Source organism: Eucyclogobius newberryi, unplaced genomic scaffold (genome assembly GCF_026437365.1).
Source record: "Eucyclogobius newberryi isolate DKJ021-1_F unplaced genomic scaffold, fEucNew1.0.hap1 SCAF_16, whole genome shotgun sequence".
Taxonomy (NCBI): domain Eukaryota; kingdom Metazoa; phylum Chordata; class Actinopteri; order Gobiiformes; family Gobiidae; genus Eucyclogobius; species Eucyclogobius newberryi.
The window spans coordinates 9,449,646-9,467,769 of record NW_027315790.1 but is presented as its reverse complement, the minus strand read 5'-3'; positions in this window follow the sequence as shown (position 1 = coordinate 9,467,769).

Here is an 18,124-nt window from a genome sequence, read left to right as displayed (position 1 = left end):
TTAAGTTTTTATTGCTCCAAAAGCCTTTTCAGCCCATGAACAGTTGTTTGTGAGTTTCGAAAAAAGTGCAAGAGCTATTCGAACCCTTTTTGCTGGGCAAGTAGGACCTGTAAATCTACACAAAATATAGTTTAAAGTTTGAGTCTATCATATTAGGTTTTGGATTTATAGCTGTTTTTGTGTCTATTGCTTCTGAAGCATTTTCAGATAATTTGTGTGTTCTGAAGAAACTACAAGAGATATCTAAGCCATACTTTCTGTGCAAGAGGGGCTTGTACATCTGAACAACATGTCTTTTAAAGTTTGAACTTATCTTATTGCATTTTTGAGTTATAGCAGTTTTTAAGTTTTTATTGCTCCAAAAGCCTTTTCAGCCCATGAACAGTTGTTTGTGAGTTTCGAAAAAAGTGCAAGAGCTATTCGAACCCTTTTTGCTGGGCAAGTAGGACCTGTAAATCTACACAATATATAGTTTAAAGTTTGAGTCTATCATATTAGGTTTTGGATTTATAGCTGTTTTTGTGTCGTTTGCTTCAAAAGCATTTTCAGATAATTTGTGTGTTCTGAAGAAACTACAAGAGATATCTAAGCCATACTTTCTGTGCAAGAGGGGCTTGTACATCTGAACAACATGTCTTTTAAAGTTTGAACTTATCTTATTGCATTTTTGAGTTATAGCAGTTTTTAAGTTTTTATTGCTCCAAAAGCCTTTTCAGCCCATGAACAGTTGTTTGTGAGTTTCGAAAAAAGTGCAAGAGCTATTCGAACCCTTTTTGCTGGGCAAGTAGGACCTGTAAATCTACACAATATATAGTTTAAAGTTTGAGTCTATCATATTAGGTTTTGGATTTATAGCTGTGTTTGTGTCTATTGCTTCTGAAGCATTTTCAGATAATTTGTGTGTTCTGAAGAAACTACAAGATATATCTAAGCCATACTTTCTGTGCAAGAGGGGCTTGTACATCTGAACAACATGTCTTTTAAAGTTTGAACTTATCTTATTGCATTTTTGAGTTATAGCAGTTTTTAAGTTTTTATTGCTCCAAAAGCCTTTTCAGCCCATGAACAGTTGTTTGTGAGTTTCGAAAAAAGTGCAAGAGCTATTCGAACCCTTTTTGCTGGGCAAGTAGGACCTGTAAATCTACACAATATATAGTTTAAAGTTTGAGTCTATCATATTAGGTTTTGGATTTATAGCTGTTTTTGTGTCTATTGCTTCTGAAGCATTTTCAGATAATTTGTGTGTTCTGAAGAAACTACAAGAGATATCTAAGCCATACTTTCTGTGCAAGAGGGGCTTGTACATCTGAACAACATGTTTTTTAAAGTTTGAACTTATCTTATTGCATTTTTGAGTTATAGCAGTTTTTAAGTTTTTATTGCTCCAAAAGCCTTTTCAGCCCATGAACAGTTGTTTGTGAGTTTCGAAAAAAGTGCAAGAGCTATTCGAACCCTTTTTGCTGGGCAAGTAGGACCTGTAAATCTACACAATATATAGTTTAAAGTTTGAGTCTATCATATTAGGTTTTGGATTTATAGCTGTTTTTGTGTCTATTGCTTCAAAAGCATTTTCAGATAATTTGTGTGTTCTGAAGAAACTACAAGAGATATCTAAGCCATACTTTCTGTGCAAGAGGGGCTTGTACATCTGAACAACATGTCTTTTAAAGTTTGAACTTATCTTATTGCATTTTTGAGTTATAGCAGTTTTTAAGTTTTTATTGCTCCAAAAGCCTTTTCAGCCCATGAACAGTTGTTTGTGAGTTTCGAAAAAAGTGCAAGAGCTATTCGAACCCTTTTTGCTGGGCAAGTAGGACCTGTAAATCTACACAATATATAGTTTAAAGTTTGAGTCTATCATATTAGGTTTTGGATTTATAGCTGTTTTTGTGTCGTTTGCTTCAAAAGCATTTTCAGATAATTTGTGTGTTCTGAAGAAACTACAAGAGATATCTAAGCCATACTTTCTGTGCAAGAGGGGCTTGTACATCTGAACAACATGTCTTTTAAAGTTTGAACTTATCTTATTGCATTTTTGAGTTATAGCAGTTTTTAAGTTTTTATTGCTCCAAAAGCCTTTTCAGCCCATGAACAGTTGTTTGTGAGTTTCGAAAAAAGTGCAAGAGCTATTCGAACCCTTTTTGCTGGGCAAGTAGGACCTGTAAATCTACACAATATATAGTTTAAAGTTTGAGTCTATCATATTAGGTTTTGGATTTATAGCTGTTTTTGTGTCTATTGCTTCAAAAGCATTTTCAGATAATTTGTGTGTTCTGAAGAAACTACAAGAGATATCTAAGCCATACTTTCTGTGCAAGAGGGGCTTGTACATCTGAACAACATGTCTTTTAAAGTTTGAACTTATCTTATTGCATTTTTGAGTTATAGCAGTTTTTAAGTTTTTATTGCTCCAAAAGCCTTTTCAGCCCATGAACAGTTGTTTGTGAGTTTCGAAAAAAGTGCAAGAGCTATTCGAACCCTTTTTGCTGGGCAAGTAGGACCTGTAAATCTACACAATATATAGTTTAAAGTTTGAGTCTATCATATTAGGTTTTGGATTTATAGCTGTTTTTGTGTCGTTTGCTTCAAAAGCATTTTCAGATAATTTGTGTGTTCTGAAGAAACTACAAGAGATATCTAAGCCATACTTTCTGTGCAAGAGGGGCTTGTACATCTGAACAACATGTCTTTTAAAGTTTGAACTTATCTTATTGCATTTTTGAGTTATAGCAGTTTTTAAGTTTTTATTGCTCCAAAAGCCTTTTCAGCCCATGAACAGTTGTTTGTGAGTTTCGAAAAAAGTGCAAGAGCTATTCGAACCCTTTTTGCTGGGCAAGTAGGACCTGTAAATCTACACAATATATAGTTTAAAGTTTGAGTCTATCATATTAGGTTTTGGATTTATAGCTGTTTTTGTGTCTATTGCTTCTGAAGCATTTTCAGATAATTTGTGTGTTCTGAAGAAACTACAAGAGATATCTAAGCCATACTTTCTGTGAAAGAGGGGCTTGTACATCTGAACAACATTTCTTTTAAAGTTTGAACTTATCTTATTGCATTTTTGAGTTATAGCAGTTTTTAAGTTTTTATTGCTCCAAAAGCCTTTTCAGCCCATGAACAGTTGTTTGTGAGTTTCGAAAAAAGTGCAAGAGCTATTCGAACCCTTTTTGCTGGGCAAGTAGGACCTGTAAATCTACACAAAATATAGTTTAAAGTTTGAGTCTATCATATTAGGTTTTGGATTTATAGCTGTTTTTGTGTATATTGCTTCAAAAGCATTTTCAGATAATTTGTGTGTTCTGAAGAAACTACAAGAGATATCTAAGCCATACTTTCTGTGCAAGAGGGGCTTGTACATCTGAACAACATGTCTTTTAAAGTTTGAACTTATCTTATTGCATTTTTGAGTTATAGTAGTTTTTAAGTTTTTATTGCTCCAAAAGCCTTTTCAGCCCATGAACAGTTGTTTGTGAGTTTCGAAAAAAGTGCAAGAGCTATTCGAACCCTTTTTGCTGGGCAAGTAGGACCTGTAAATCTACACAATATATAGTTTAAAGTTTGAGTCTATCATATTAGGTTTTGGATTTATAGCTGTTTTTGTGTCGTTTGCTTCAAAAGCATTTTCAGATAATTTGTGTGTTCTGAAGAAACTACAAGAGATATCTAAGCCATACTTTCTGTGCAAGAGGGGCTTGTACATCTGAACAACATGTTTTTTAAAGTTTGAACTTATCTTATTGCATTTTTGAGTTATAGCAGTTTTTAAGTTTTTATTGCTCCAAAAGCCTTTTCAGCCCATGAACAGTTGTTTGTGAGTTTCGAAAAAAGTGCAAGAGCTATTCGAACCCTTTTTGCTGGGCAAGTAGGACCTGTAAATCTACACAATATATAGTTTAAAGTTTGAGTCTATCATATTAGGTTTTGGATTTATAGCTGTTTTTGTGTCGTTTGCTTCAAAAGCATTTTCAGATAATTTGTGTGTTCTGAAGAAACTACAAGAGATATCTAAGCCATACTTTCTGTGCAAGAGGGGCTTGTACATCTGAACAACATGTCTTTTAAAGTTTGAACTTATCTTATTGCATTTTTGAGTTATAGCAGTTTTTAAGTTTTTATTGCTCCAAAAGCCTTTTCAGCCCATGAACAGTTGTTTGTGAGTTTCGAAAAAAGTGCAAGAGCTATTCGAACCCTTTTTGCTGGGCAAGTAGGACCTGTAAATCTACACAATATATAGTTTAAAGTTTGAGTCTATCATATTAGGTTTTGGATTTATAGCTGTTTTTGTGTCGTTTGCTTCAAAAGCATTTTCAGATAATTTGTGTGTTCTGAAGAAACTACAAGAGATATCTAAGCCATACTTTCTGTGCAAGAGGGGCTTGTACATCTGAACAACATGTCTTTTAAAGTTTGAACTTATCTTATTGCATTTTTGAGTTATAGCAGTTTTTAAGTTTTTATTGCTCCAAAAGCCTTTTCAGCCCATGAACAGTTGTTTGTGAGTTTCGAAAAAAGTGCAAGAGCTATTCGAACCCTTTTTGCTGGGCAAGTAGGACCTGTAAATCTACACAATATATAGTTTAAAGTTTGAGTCTATCATATTAGGTTTTGGATTTATAGCTGTTTTTGTGTCTATTGCTTCAAAAGCATTTTCAGATAATTTGTGTGTTCTGAAGAAACTACAAGAGATATCTAAGCCATACTTTCTGTGCAAGAGGGGCTTGTACATCTGAACAACATGTCTTTTAAAGTTTGAACTTATCTTATTGCATTTTTGAGTTATAGCAGTTTTTAAGTTTTTATTGCTCCAAAAGCCTTTTCAGCCCATGAACAGTTGTTTGTGAGTTTCGAAAAAAGTGCAAGAGCTATTCGAACCCTTTTTGCTGGGCAAGTAGGACCTGTAAATCTACACAATATATAGTTTAAAGTTTGAGTCTATCATATTAGGTTTTCGATTTATAGCTGTGTTTGTGTCTATTGCTTCTGAAGCATTTTCAGATAATTTGTGTGTTCTGAAGAAACTACAAGAGATATCTAAGCCATACTTTCTGTGCAAGAGGGGCTTGTACATCTGAACAACATGTCTTTTAAAGTTTGAACTTATCTTATTGCATTTTTGAGTTATAGCAGTTTTTAAGTTTTTATTGCTCCAAAAGCCTTTTCAGCCCATGAACAGTTGTTTGTGAGTTTCGAAAAAAGTGCAAGAGCTATTCGAACCCTTTTTGCTGGGCAAGTAGGACCTGTAAATCTACACAAAATATAGTTTAAAGTTTGAGTCTATCATATTAGGTTTTGGATTTATAGCTGTGTTTCATGTCTATTGCTTCAAAAGCATTTTCAGATAATTTGTGTGTTCTGAAGAAACTACAAGAGATATCTAAGCCATACTTTCTGTGCAAGAGGGGCTTGTACATCTGAACAACATGTCTTTTAAAGTTTGAACTTATCTTATTGCATTTTTGAGTTATAGCAGTTTTTAAGTTTTTATTGCTCCAAAAGCCTTTTCAGCCCATGAACAGTTGTTTGTGAGTTTCGAAAAAAGTGCAAGAGCTATTCGAACCCTTTTTGCTGGGCAAGTAGGACCTGTAAATCTACACAATATATAGTTTAAAGTTTGAGTCTATCATATTAGGTTTTGGATTTATAGCTGTTTTTGTGTCGTTTGCTTCAAAAGCATTTTCAGATAATTTGTGTGTTCTGAAGAAACTACAAGAGATATCTAAGCCATACTTTCTGTGCAAGAGGGGCTTGTACATCTGAACAACATGTCTTTTAAAGTTTGAACTTATCTTATTGCATTTTTGAGTTATAGCAGTTTTTAAGTTTTTATTGCTCCAAAAGCCTTTTCAGCCCATGAACAGTTGTTTGTGAGTTTCGAAAAAAGTGCAAGAGCTATTCGAACCCTTTTTGCTGGGCAAGTAGGACCTGTAAATCTACACAATATATAGTTTAAAGTTTGAGTCTATCATATTAGGTTTTGGATTTATAGCTGTTTTTGTGTCGTTTGCTTCAAAAGCATTTTCAGATAATTTGTGTGTTCTGAAGAAACTACAAGAGATATCTAAGCCATACTTTCTGTGCAAGAGGGGCTTGTACATCTGAACAACATGTCTTTTAAAGTTTGAACTTATCTTATTGCATTTTTGAGTTATAGCAGTTTTTAAGTTTTTATTGCTCCAAAAGCCTTTTCAGCCCATGAACAGTTGTTTGTGAGTTTCGAAAAAAGTGCAAGAGCTATTCGAACCCTTTTTGCTGGGCAAGTAGGACCTGTAAATCTACACAAAATATAGTTTAAAGTTTGAGTCTATCATATTAGGTTTTGGATTTATAGCTGTTTTTGTGTCGTTTGCTTCAAAAGCATTTTCAGATAATTTGTGTGTTCTGAAGAAACTACAAGAGATATCTAAGCCATACTTTCTGTGCAAGAGGGGCTTGTACATCTGAACAACATGTCTTTTAAAGTTTGAACTTATCTTATTGCATTTTTGAGTTATAGCAGTTTTTAAGTTTTTATTGCTCCAAAAGCCTTTTCAGCCCATGAACAGTTGTTTGTGAGTTTCGAAAAAAGTGCAAGAGCTATTCGAACCCTTTTTGCTGGGCAAGTAGGACCTGTAAATCTACACAAAATATAGTTTAAAGTTTGAGTCTATCATATTAGGTTTTGGATTTATAGCTGTTTTTGTGTATATTGCTTCAAAAGCATTTTCAGATAATTTGTGTGTTCTGAAGAAACTACAAGAGATATCTAAGCCATACTTTCTGTGCAAGAGGGGCTTGTACATCTGAACAACATGTCTTTTAAAGTTTGAACTTATCTTATTGCATTTTTGAGTTATAGCAGTTTTTAAGTTTTTATTGCTCCAAAAGCCTTTTCAGCCCATGAACAGTTGTTTGTGAGTTTCGAAAAAAGTGCAAGAGCTATTCGAACCCTTTTTGCTGGGCAAGTAGGACCTGTAAATCTACACAATATATAGTTTAAAGTTTGAGTCTATCATATTAGGTTTTGGATTTATAGCTGTTTTTGTGTCTATTGCTTCAAAAGCATTTTCAGATAATTTGTGTGTTCTGAAGAAACTACAAGAGATATCTAAGCCATACTTTCTGTGCAAGAGGGGCTTGTACATCTGAACAACATGTCTTTTAAAGTTTGAACTTATCTTATTGCATTTTTTAGTTATAGCAGTTTTTAAGTTTTTATTGCTCCAAAAGCCTTTTCAGCCCATGAACAGTTGTTTGTGAGTTTCGAAAAAAGTGCAAGAGCTATTCGAACCCTTTTTGCTGGGCAAGTAGGACCTGTAAATCTACACAATATATAGTTTAAAGTTTGAGTCTATCATATTAGGTTTTGGATTTATAGCTGTTTTTGTGTCGTTTGCTTCAAAAGCATTTTCAGATAATTTGTGTGTTCTGAAGAAACTACAAGAGATATCTAAGCCATACTTTCTGTGCAAGAGGGGCTTGTACATCTGAACAACATGTCTTTTAAAGTTTGAACTTATCTTATTGCATTTTTGAGTTATAGCAGTTTTTAAGTTTTTATTGCTCCAAAAGCCTTTTCAGCCCATGAACAGTTGTTTGTGAGTTTCGAAAAAAGTGCAAGAGCTATTCGAACCCTTTTTGCTGGGCAAGTAGGACCTGTAAATCTACACAAAATATAGTTTAAAGTTTGAGTCTATCATATTAGGTTTTGGATTTATAGCTGTTTTTGTGTCGTTTGCTTCAAAAGCATTTTCAGATAATTTGTGTGTTCTGAAGAAACTACAAGAGATATCTAAGCCATACTTTCTGTGCAAGAGGGGCTTGTACATCTGAACAACATGTCTTTTAAAGTTTGAACTTATCTTATTGCATTTTTGAGTTATAGCAGTTTTTAAGTTTTTATTGCTCCAAAAGCCTTTTCAGCCCATGAACAGTTGTTTGTGAGTTTCGAAAAAAGTGCAAGAGCTATTCGAACCCTTTTTGCTGGGCAAGTAGGACCTGTAAATCTACACAATATATAGTTTAAAGTTTGAGTCTATCATATTAGGTTTTGGATTTATAGCTGTTTTTGTGTCGTTTGCTTCAAAAGCATTTTCAGATAATTTGTGTGTTCTGAAGAAACTACAAGAGATATCTAAGCCATACTTTCTCTGCAAGAGGGGCTTGTACATCTGAACAACATGTCTTTTAAAGTTTGAACTTATCTTATTGCATTTTTGAGTTATAGCAGTTTTTAAGTTTTTATTGCTCCAAAAGCCTTTTCAGCCCATGAACAGTTGTTTGTGAGTTTCGAAAAAAGTGCAAGAGCTATTCGAACCCTTTTTGCTGGGCAAGTAGGACCTGTAAATCTACACAAAATATAGTTTAAAGTTTGAGTCTATCATATTAGGTTTTGGATTTATAGCTGTTTTTGTGTCGTTTGCTTCAAAAGCATTTTCAGATAATTTGTGTGTTCTGAAGAAACTACAAGAGATATCTAAGCCATACTTTCTGTGCAAGAGGGGCTTGTACATCTGAACAACATGTCTTTTAAAGTTTGAACTTATCTTATTGCATTTTTGAGTTATAGCAGTTTTTAAGTTTTTATTGCTCCAAAAGCCTTTTCAGCCCATGAACAGTTGTTTGTGAGTTTCGAAAAAAGTGCAAGAGCTATTCGAACCCTTTTTGCTGGGCAAGTAGGACCTGTAAATCTACACAATATATAGTTTAAAGTTTGAGTCTATCATATTAGGTTTTGGATTTATAGCTGTTTTTGTGTCTATTGCTTCTGAAAGCATTTTCAGATAATTTGTGTGTTCTGAAGAAACTACAAGAGATATCTAAGCCATACTTTCTGTGCAAGAGGGGCTTGTACATCTGAACAACATGTCTTTTAAAGTTTGAACTTATCTTATTGCATTTTTGAGTTATAGCAGTTTTTAAGTTTTTATTGCTCCAAAAGCCTTTTCAGCCCATGAACAGTTGTTTGTGAGTTTCGAAAAAAGTGCAAGAGCTATTCGAACCCTTTTTGCTGGGCAAGTAGGACCTGTAAATCTACACAATATATAGTTTAAAGTTTGAGTCTATCATATTAGGTTTTGGATTTATAGCTGTTTTTGTGTCGTTTGCTTCAAAAGCATTTTCAGATAATTTGTGTGTTCTGAAGAAACTACAAGAGATATCTAAGCCATACTTTCTGTGAAAGAGGGGCTTGTACATCTGAACAACATGTCTTTTAAAGTTTGAACTTATCTTATTGCATTTTTGAGTTATAGCAGTTTTTAAGTTTTTATTGCTCCAAAAGCCTTTTCAGCCCATGAACAGTTGTTTGTGAGTTTCGAAAAAAGTGCAAGAGCTATTCGAACCCTTTTTGCTGGGCAAGTAGGACCTGTAAATCTACACAAAATATAGTTTAAAGTTTGAGTCTATCATATTAGGTTTTGGATTTATAGCTGTTTTTGTGTCTATTGCTTCAAAAACATTTTCAGATAATTTGTGTGTTCTGAATAAACTACAAGAGATATCTAAGCCATACTTTCTGTGCAAGAGGGGCTTGTACATCTGAACAACATGTCTTTTAAAGTTTGAACTTATCTTATTGCATTTTTGAGTTATAGCAGTTTTTAAGTTTTTATTGCTCCAAAAGCCTTTTCAGCCCATGAACAGTTGTTTGTGAGTTTCGAAAAAAGTGCAAGAGCTATTCGAACCCTTTTTGCTGGGCAAGTAGGACCTGTAAATCTACACAATATATAGTTTAAAGTTTGAGTCTATCATATTAGGTTTTGGATTTATAGCTGTTTTTGTGTCGTTTGCTTCAAAAGCATTTTCAGATAATTTGTGTGTTCTGAAGAAACTACAAGAGATATCTAAGCCATACTTTCTGTGCAAGAGGGGCTTGTACATCTGAACAACATGTCTTTTAAAGTTTGAACTTATCTTATTGCATTTTTGAGTTATAGCAGTTTTTAAGTTTTTATTGCTCCAAAAGCCTTTTCAGCCCATGAACAGTTGTTTGTGAGTTTCGAAAAAAGTGCAAGAGCTATTCGAACCCTTTTTGCTGGGCAAGTAGGACCTGTAAATCTACACAATATATAGTTTAAAGTTTGAGTCTATCATATTAGGTTTTGGATTTATAGCTGTTTTTGTGTCTATTGCTTCTGAAGCATTTTCAGATAATTTGTGTGTTCTGAAGAAACTACAAGAGATATCTAAGCCATACTTTCTGTGCAAGAGGGGCTTGTACATCTGAACAACATGTCTTTTAAAGTTTGAACTTATCTTATTGCATTTTTGAGTTATAGCAGTTTTTAAGTTTTTATTGCTCCAAAAGCCTTTTCAGCCCATGAACAGTTGTTTGTGAGTTTCGAAAAAAGTGCAAGAGCTATTCGAACCCTTTTTGCTGGGCAAGTAGGACCTGTAAATCTACACAATATATAGTTTAAAGTTTGAGTCTATCATATTAGGTTTTGGATTTATAGCTGTTTTTGTGTCGTTTGCTTCTGAAGCATTTTCAGATAATTTGTGTGTTCTGAAGAAACTACAAGAGATATCTAAGCCATACTTTCTGTGCAAGAGGGGCTTGTACATCTGAACAACATGTCTTTTAAAGTTTGAACTTATCTTATTGCATTTTTGAGTTATAGCAGTTTTTAAGTTTTTATTGCTCCAAAAGCCTTTTCAGCCCATGAACAGTTGTTTGTGAGTTTCGAAAAAAGTGCAAGAGCTATTCGAACCCTTTTTGCTGGGCAAGTAGGACCTGTAAATCTACACAATATATAGTTTAAAGTTTGAGTCTATCATATTAGGTTTTGGATTTATAGCTGTTTTTGTGTCTATTGCTTCAAAAGCATTTTCAGATAATTTGTGTGTTCTGAAGAAACTACAAGAGATATCTAAGCCATACTTTCTGTGCAAGAGGGGCTTGTACATCTGAACAACATGTCTTTTAAAGTTTGAACTTATCTTATTGCATTTTTGAGTTATAGCAGTTTTTAAGTTTTTATTGCTCCAAAAGCCTTTTCAGCCCATGAACAGTTGTTTGTGAGTTTCGAAAAAAGTGCAAGAGCTATTCGAACCCTTTTTGCTGGGCAAGTAGGACCTGTAAATTTACACAAAATATAGTTTAAAGTTTGAGTCTATCATATTAGGTTTTGGATTTATAGCTGTTTTTGTGTCTATTGCTTCAAAAGCATTTTCAGATAATTTGTGTGTTCTGAAGAAACTACAAGAGATATCTAAGCCATACTTTCTGTGCAAGAGGGGCTTGTACATCTGAACAACATGTCTTTTAAAGTTTGAACTTATCTTATTGCATTTTTGAGTTATAGCAGTTTTTAAGTTTTTATTGCTCCAAAAGCCTTTTCAGCCCATGAACAGTTGTTTGTGAGTTTCGAAAAAAGTGCAAGAGCTATTCGAACCCTTTTTGCTGGGCAAGTAGGACCTGTAAATCTACACAATATATAGTTTAAAGTTTGAGTCTATCATATTAGGTTTTGGATTTATAGCTGTTTTTGTGTCGTTTGCTTCAAAAGCATTTTCAGATAATTTGTGTGTTCTGAAGAAACTACAAGAGATATCTAAGCCATACTTTCTGTGAAAGAGGGGCTTGTACATCTGAACAACATGTCTTTTAAAGTTTGAACTTATCTTATTGCATTTTTGAGTTATAGCAGTTTTTAAGTTTTTATTGCTCCAAAAGCCTTTTCAGCCCATGAACAGTTGTTTGTGAGTTTCGAAAAAAGTGCAAGAGCTATTCGAACCCTTTTTGCTGGGCAAGTAGGACCTGTAAATCTACACAAAATATAGTTTAAAGTTTGAGTCTATCATATTAGGTTTTGGATTTATAGCTGTTTTTGTGTCGTTTGCTTCAAAAGCATTTTCAGATAATTTGTGTGTTCTGAAGAAACTACAAGAGATATCTAAGCCATACTTTCTGTGAAAGAGGGGCTTGTACATCTGAACAACATGTCTTTTAAAGTTTGAACTTATCTTATTGCATTTTTGAGTTATAGCAGTTTTTAAGTTTTTATTGCTCCAAAAGCCTTTTCAGCCCATGAACAGTTGTTTGTGAGTTTCGAAAAAAGTGCAAGAGCTATTCGAACCCTTTTTGCTGGGCAAGTAGGACCTGTAAATCTACACAAAATATAGTTTAAAGTTTGAGTCTATCATATTAGGTTTTGGATTTATAGCTGTTTTTGTGTCTATTGCTTCAAAAACATTTTCAGATAATTTGTGTGTTCTGAAGAAACTACAAGAGATATCTAAGCCATACTTTCTGTGCAAGAGGGGCTTGTACATCTGAACAACATGTCTTTTAAAGTTTGAACTTATCTTATTGCATTTTTGAGTTATAGCAGTTTTTAAGTTTTTATTGCTCCAAAAGCCTTTTCAGCCCATGAACAGTTGTTTGTGAGTTTCGAAAAAAGTGCAAGAGCTATTCAAACCCTTTTTGCTGGGCAAGTAGGACCTGTAAATCTACACAATATATAGTTTAAAGTTTGAGTCTATCATATTAGGTTTTGGATTTATAGCTGTTTTTGTGTCGTTTGCTTCAAAAGCATTTTCAGATAATTTGTGTGTTCTGAAGAAACTACAAGAGATATCTAAGCCATACTTTCTGTGCAAGAGGGGCTTGTACATCTGAACAACATGTCTTTTAAAGTTTGAACTTATCTTATTGCATTTTTGAGTTATAGCAGTTTTTAAGTTTTTATTGCTCCAAAAGCCTTTTCAGCCCATGAACAGTTGTTTGTGAGTTTCGAAAAAAGTGCAAGAGCTATTCGAACCCTTTTTGCTGGGCAAGTAGGACCTGTAAATCTACACAATATATAGTTTAAAGTTTGAGTCTATCATATTAGGTTTTGGATTTATAGCTGTGTTTGTGTCTATTGCTTCTGAAGCATTTTCAGATAATTTGTGTGTTCTGAAGAAACTACAAGATATATCTAAGCCATACTTTCTGTGCAAGAGGGGCTTGTACATCTGAACAACATGTCTTTTAAAGTTTGAACTTATCTTATTGCATTTTTGAGTTATAGCAGTTTTTAAGTTTTTATTGCTCCAAAAGCCTTTTCAGCCCATGAACAGTTGTTTGTGAGTTTCGAAAAAAGTGCAAGAGCTATTCGAACCCTTTTTGCTGGGCAAGTAGGACCTGTAAATCTACACAATATATAGTTTAAAGTTTGAGTCTATCATATTAGGTTTTGGATTTATAGCTGTTTTTGTGTCTATTGCTTCTGAAGCATTTTCAGATAATTTGTGTGTTCTGAAGAAACTACAAGAGATATCTAAGCCATACTTTCTGTGCAAGAGGGGCTTGTACATCTGAACAACATGTTTTTTAAAGTTTGAACTTATCTTATTGCATTTTTGAGTTATAGCAGTTTTTAAGTTTTTATTGCTCCAAAAGCCTTTTCAGCCCATGAACAGTTGTTTGTGAGTTTCGAAAAAAGTGCAAGAGCTATTCGAACCCTTTTTGCTGGGCAAGTAGGACCTGTAAATCTACACAATATATAGTTTAAAGTTTGAGTCTATCATATTAGGTTTTGGATTTATAGCTGTTTTTGTGTCTATTGCTTCTGAAGCATTTTCAGATAATTTGTGTGTTCTGAAGAAACTACAAGAGATATCTAAGCCATACTTTCTGTGCAAGAGGGGCTTGTACATCTGAACAACATGTTTTTTAAAGTTTGAACTTATCTTATTGCATTTTTGAGTTATAGCAGTTTTTAAGTTTTTATTGCTCCAAAAGCCTTTTCAGCCCATGAACAGTTGTTTGTGAGTTTCGAAAAAAGTGCAAGAGCTATTCGAACCCTTTTTGCTGGGCAAGTAGGACCTGTAAATCTACACAATATATAGTTTAAAGTTTGAGTCTATCATATTAGGTTTTGGATTTATAGCTGTTTTTGTGTCTATTGCTTCAAAAGCATTTTCAGATAATTTGTGTGTTCTGAAGAAACTACAAGAGATATCTAAGCCATACTTTCTGTGCAAGAGGGGCTTGTACATCTGAACAACATGTCTTTTAAAGTTTGAACTTATCTTATTGCATTTTTGAGTTATAGCAGTTTTTAAGTTTTTATTGCTCCAAAAGCCTTTTCAGCCCATGAACAGTTGTTTGTGAGTTTCGAAAAAAGTGCAAGAGCTATTCGAACCCTTTTTGCTGGGCAAGTAGGACCTGTAAATCTACACAAAATATAGTTTAAAGTTTGAGTCTATCATATTAGGTTTTGGATTTATAGCTGTTTTTGTGTCTATTGCTTCAAAAGCATTTTCAGATAATTTGTGTGTTCTGAAGAAACTACAAGAGATATCTAAGCCATACTTTCTGTGCAAGAGGGGCTTGTACATCTGAACAACATGTCTTTTAAAGTTTGAACTTATCTTATTGCATTTTTGAGTTATAGTAGTTTTTAAGTTTGTATTGCTCCAAAAGCCTTTTCAGCCCATGAACAGTTGTTTGTGAGTTTCGAAAAAAGTGCAAGAGCTATTCGAACCCTTTTTGCTGGGCAAGTAGGACCTGTAAATCTACACAATATATAGTTTAAAGTTTGAGTCTATCATATTAGGTTTTGGATTTATAGCTGTTTTTGTGTCGTTTGCTTCAAAAGCATTTTCAGATAATTTGTGTGTTCTGAAGAAACTACAAGAGATATCTAAGCCATACTTTCTGTGCAAGAGGGGCTTGTACATCTGAACAACATGTCTTTTAAAGTTTGAACTTATCTTATTGCATTTTTGAGTTATAGCAGTTTTTAAGTTTTTATTGCTCCAAAAGCCTTTTCAGCCCATGAACAGTTGTTTGTGAGTTTCGAAAAAAGTGCAAGAGCTATTCGAACCCTTTTTGCTGGGCAAGTAGGACCTGTAAATCTACACAATATATAGTTTAAAGTTTGAGTCTATCATATTAGGTTTTGGATTTATAGCTGTTTTTGTGTCTATTGCTTCTGAAGCATTTTCAGATAATTTGTGTGTTCTGAAGAAACTACAAGAGATATCTAAGCCATACTTTCTGTGCAAGAGGGGCTTGTACATCTGAACAACATGTTTTTTAAAGTTTGAACTTATCTTATTGCATTTTTGAGTTATAGCAGTTTTTAAGTTTTTATTGCTCCAAAAGCCTTTTCAGCCCATGAACAGTTGTTTGTGAGTTTCGAAAAAAGTGCAAGAGCTATTCGAACCCTTTTTGCTGGGCAAGTAGGACCTGTAAATCTACACAATATATAGTTTAAAGTTTGAGTCTATCATATTAGGTTTTGGATTTATAGCTGTTTTTGTGTCTATTGCTTCAAAAGCATTTTCAGATAATTTGTGTGTTCTGAAGAAACTACAAGAGATATCTAAGCCATACTTTCTGTGCAAGAGGGGCTTGTACATCTGAACAACATGTCTTTTAAAGTTTGAACTTATCTTATTGCATTTTTGAGTTATAGCAGTTTTTAAGTTTTTATTGCTCCAAAAGCCTTTTCAGCCCATGAACAGTTGTTTGTGAGTTTCGAAAAAAGTGCAAGAGCTATTCGAACCCTTTTTGCTGGGCAAGTAGGACCTGTAAATCTACACAAAATATAGTTTAAAGTTTGAGTCTATCATATTAGGTTTTGGATTTATAGCTGTTTTTGTGTCTATTGCTTCAAAAGCATTTTCAGATAATTTGTGTGTTCTGAAGAAACTACAAGAGATATCTAAGCCATACTTTCTGTGCAAGAGGGGCTTGTACATCTGAACAACATGTCTTTTAAAGTTTGAACTTATCTTATTGCATTTTTGAGTTATAGTAGTTTTTAAGTTTGTATTGCTCCAAAAGCCTTTTCAGCCCATGAACAGTTGTTTGTGAGTTTCGAAAAAAGTGCAAGAGCTATTCGAACCCTTTTTGCTGGGCAAGTAGGACCTGTAAATCTACACAATATATAGTTTAAAGTTTGAGTCTATCATATTAGGTTTTGGATTTATAGCTGTTTTTGTGTCGTTTGCTTCAAAAGCATTTTCAGATAATTTGTGTGTTCTGAAGAAACTACAAGAGATATCTAAGCCATACTTTCTGTGCAAGAGGGGCTTGTACATCTGAACAACATGTCTTTTAAAGTTTGAACTTATCTTATTGCATTTTTGAGTTATAGCAGTTTTTAAGTTTTTATTGCTCCAAAAGCCTTTTCAGCCCATGAACAGTTGTTTGTGAGTTTCGAAAAAAGTGCAAGAGCTATTCGAACCCTTTTTGCTGGGCAAGTAGGACCTGTAAATCTACACAATATATAGTTTAAAGTTTGAGTCTATCATATTAGGTTTTGGATTTATAGCTGTTTTTGTGTCTATTGCTTCTGAAGCATTTTCAGATAATTTGTGTGTTCTGAAGAAACTACAAGAGATATCTAAGCCATACTTTCTGTGCAAGAGGGGCTTGTACATCTGAACAACATGTCTTTTAAAGTTTGAACTTATCTTATTGCATTTTTGAGTTATAGCAGTTTTTAAGTTTTTATTGCTCCAAAAGCCTTTTCAGCCCATGAACAGTTGTTTGTGAGTTTCGAAAAAAGTGCAAGAGCTATTCGAACCCTTTTTGCTGGGCAAGTAGGACCTGTAAATCTACACAAAATATAGTTTAAAGTTTGAGTCTATCATATTAGGTTTTGGATTTATAGCTGTTTTTGTGTCGTTTGCTTCAAAAGCATTTTCAGATAATTTGTGTGTTCTGAAGAAACTACAAGAGATATCTAAGCCATACTTTCTGTGCAAGAGGGGCTTGTACATCTGAACAACATGTCTTTTAAAGTTTGAACTTATCTTATTGCATTTTTGAGTTATAGCAGTTTTTAAGTTTTTATTGCTCCAAAAGCCTTTTCAGCCCATGAACAGTTGTTTGTGAGTTTCGAAAAAAGTGCAAGAGCTATTCGAACCCTTTTTGCTGGGCAAGTAGGACCTGTAAATCTACACAATATATAGTTTAAAGTTTGAGTCTATCATATTAGGTTTTGGATTTATAGCTGTTTTTGTGTCTATTGCTTCTGAAGCATTTTCAGATAATTTGTGTGTTCTGAAGAAACTACAAGAGATATCTAAGCCATACTTTCTGTGCAAGAGGGGCTTGTACATCTGAACAACATGTCTTTTAAAGTTTGAACTTATCTTATTGCATTTTTGAGTTATAGCAGTTTTTAAGTTTTTATTGCTCCAAAAGCCTTTTCAGCCCATGAACAGTTGTTTGTGAGTTTCGAAAAAAGTGCAAGAGCTATTCGAACCCTTTTTGCTGGGCAAGTAGGACCTGTAAATCTACACAATATATAGTTTAAAGTTTGAGTCTATCATATTAGGTTTTGGATTTATAGCTGTTTTTGTGTCTATTGCTTCTGAAGCATTTTCAGATAATTTGTGTGTTCTGAAGAAACTACAAGAGATATCTAAGCCATACTTTCTGTGCAAGAGGGGCTTGTACATCTGAACAACATGTCTTTTAAAGTTTGAACTTATCTTATTGCATTTTTGAGTTATAGCAGTTTTTAAGTTTTTATTGCTCCAAAAGCCTTTTCAGCCCATGAACAGTTGTTTGTGAGTTTCGAAAAAAGTGCAAGAGCTATTCGAACCCTTTTTGCTGGGCAAGTAGGACCTGTAAATCTACACAATATATAGTTTAAAGTTTGAGTCTATCATATTAGGTTTTGGATTTATAGCTGTTTTTGTGTCGTTTGCTTCAAAAGCATTTTCAGATAATTTGTGTGTTCTGAAGAAACTACAAGAGATATCTAAGCCATACTTTCTGTGCAAGAGGGGCTTGTACATCTGAACAACATGTCTTTTAAAGTTTGAACTTATCTTATTGCATTTTTGAGTTATAGCAGTTTTTAAGTTTTTATTGCTCCAAAAGCCTTTTCAGCCCATGAACAGTTGTTTGTGAGTTTCGAAAAAAGTGCAAGAGCTATTCGAACCCTTTTTGCTGGGCAAGTAGGACCTGTAAATCTACACAATATATAGTTTAAAGTTTGAGTCTATCATATTAGGTTTTGGATTTATAGCTGTTTTTGTGTCGTTTGCTTCAAAAGCATTTTCAGATAATTTGTGTGTTCTGAAAAAACTACAAGAGATATCTAAGCCATACTTTCTGTGAAAGAGGGGCTTGTACATCTGAACAACATGTCTTTTAAAGTTTGAACTTATCTTATTGCATTTTTGAGTTATAGCA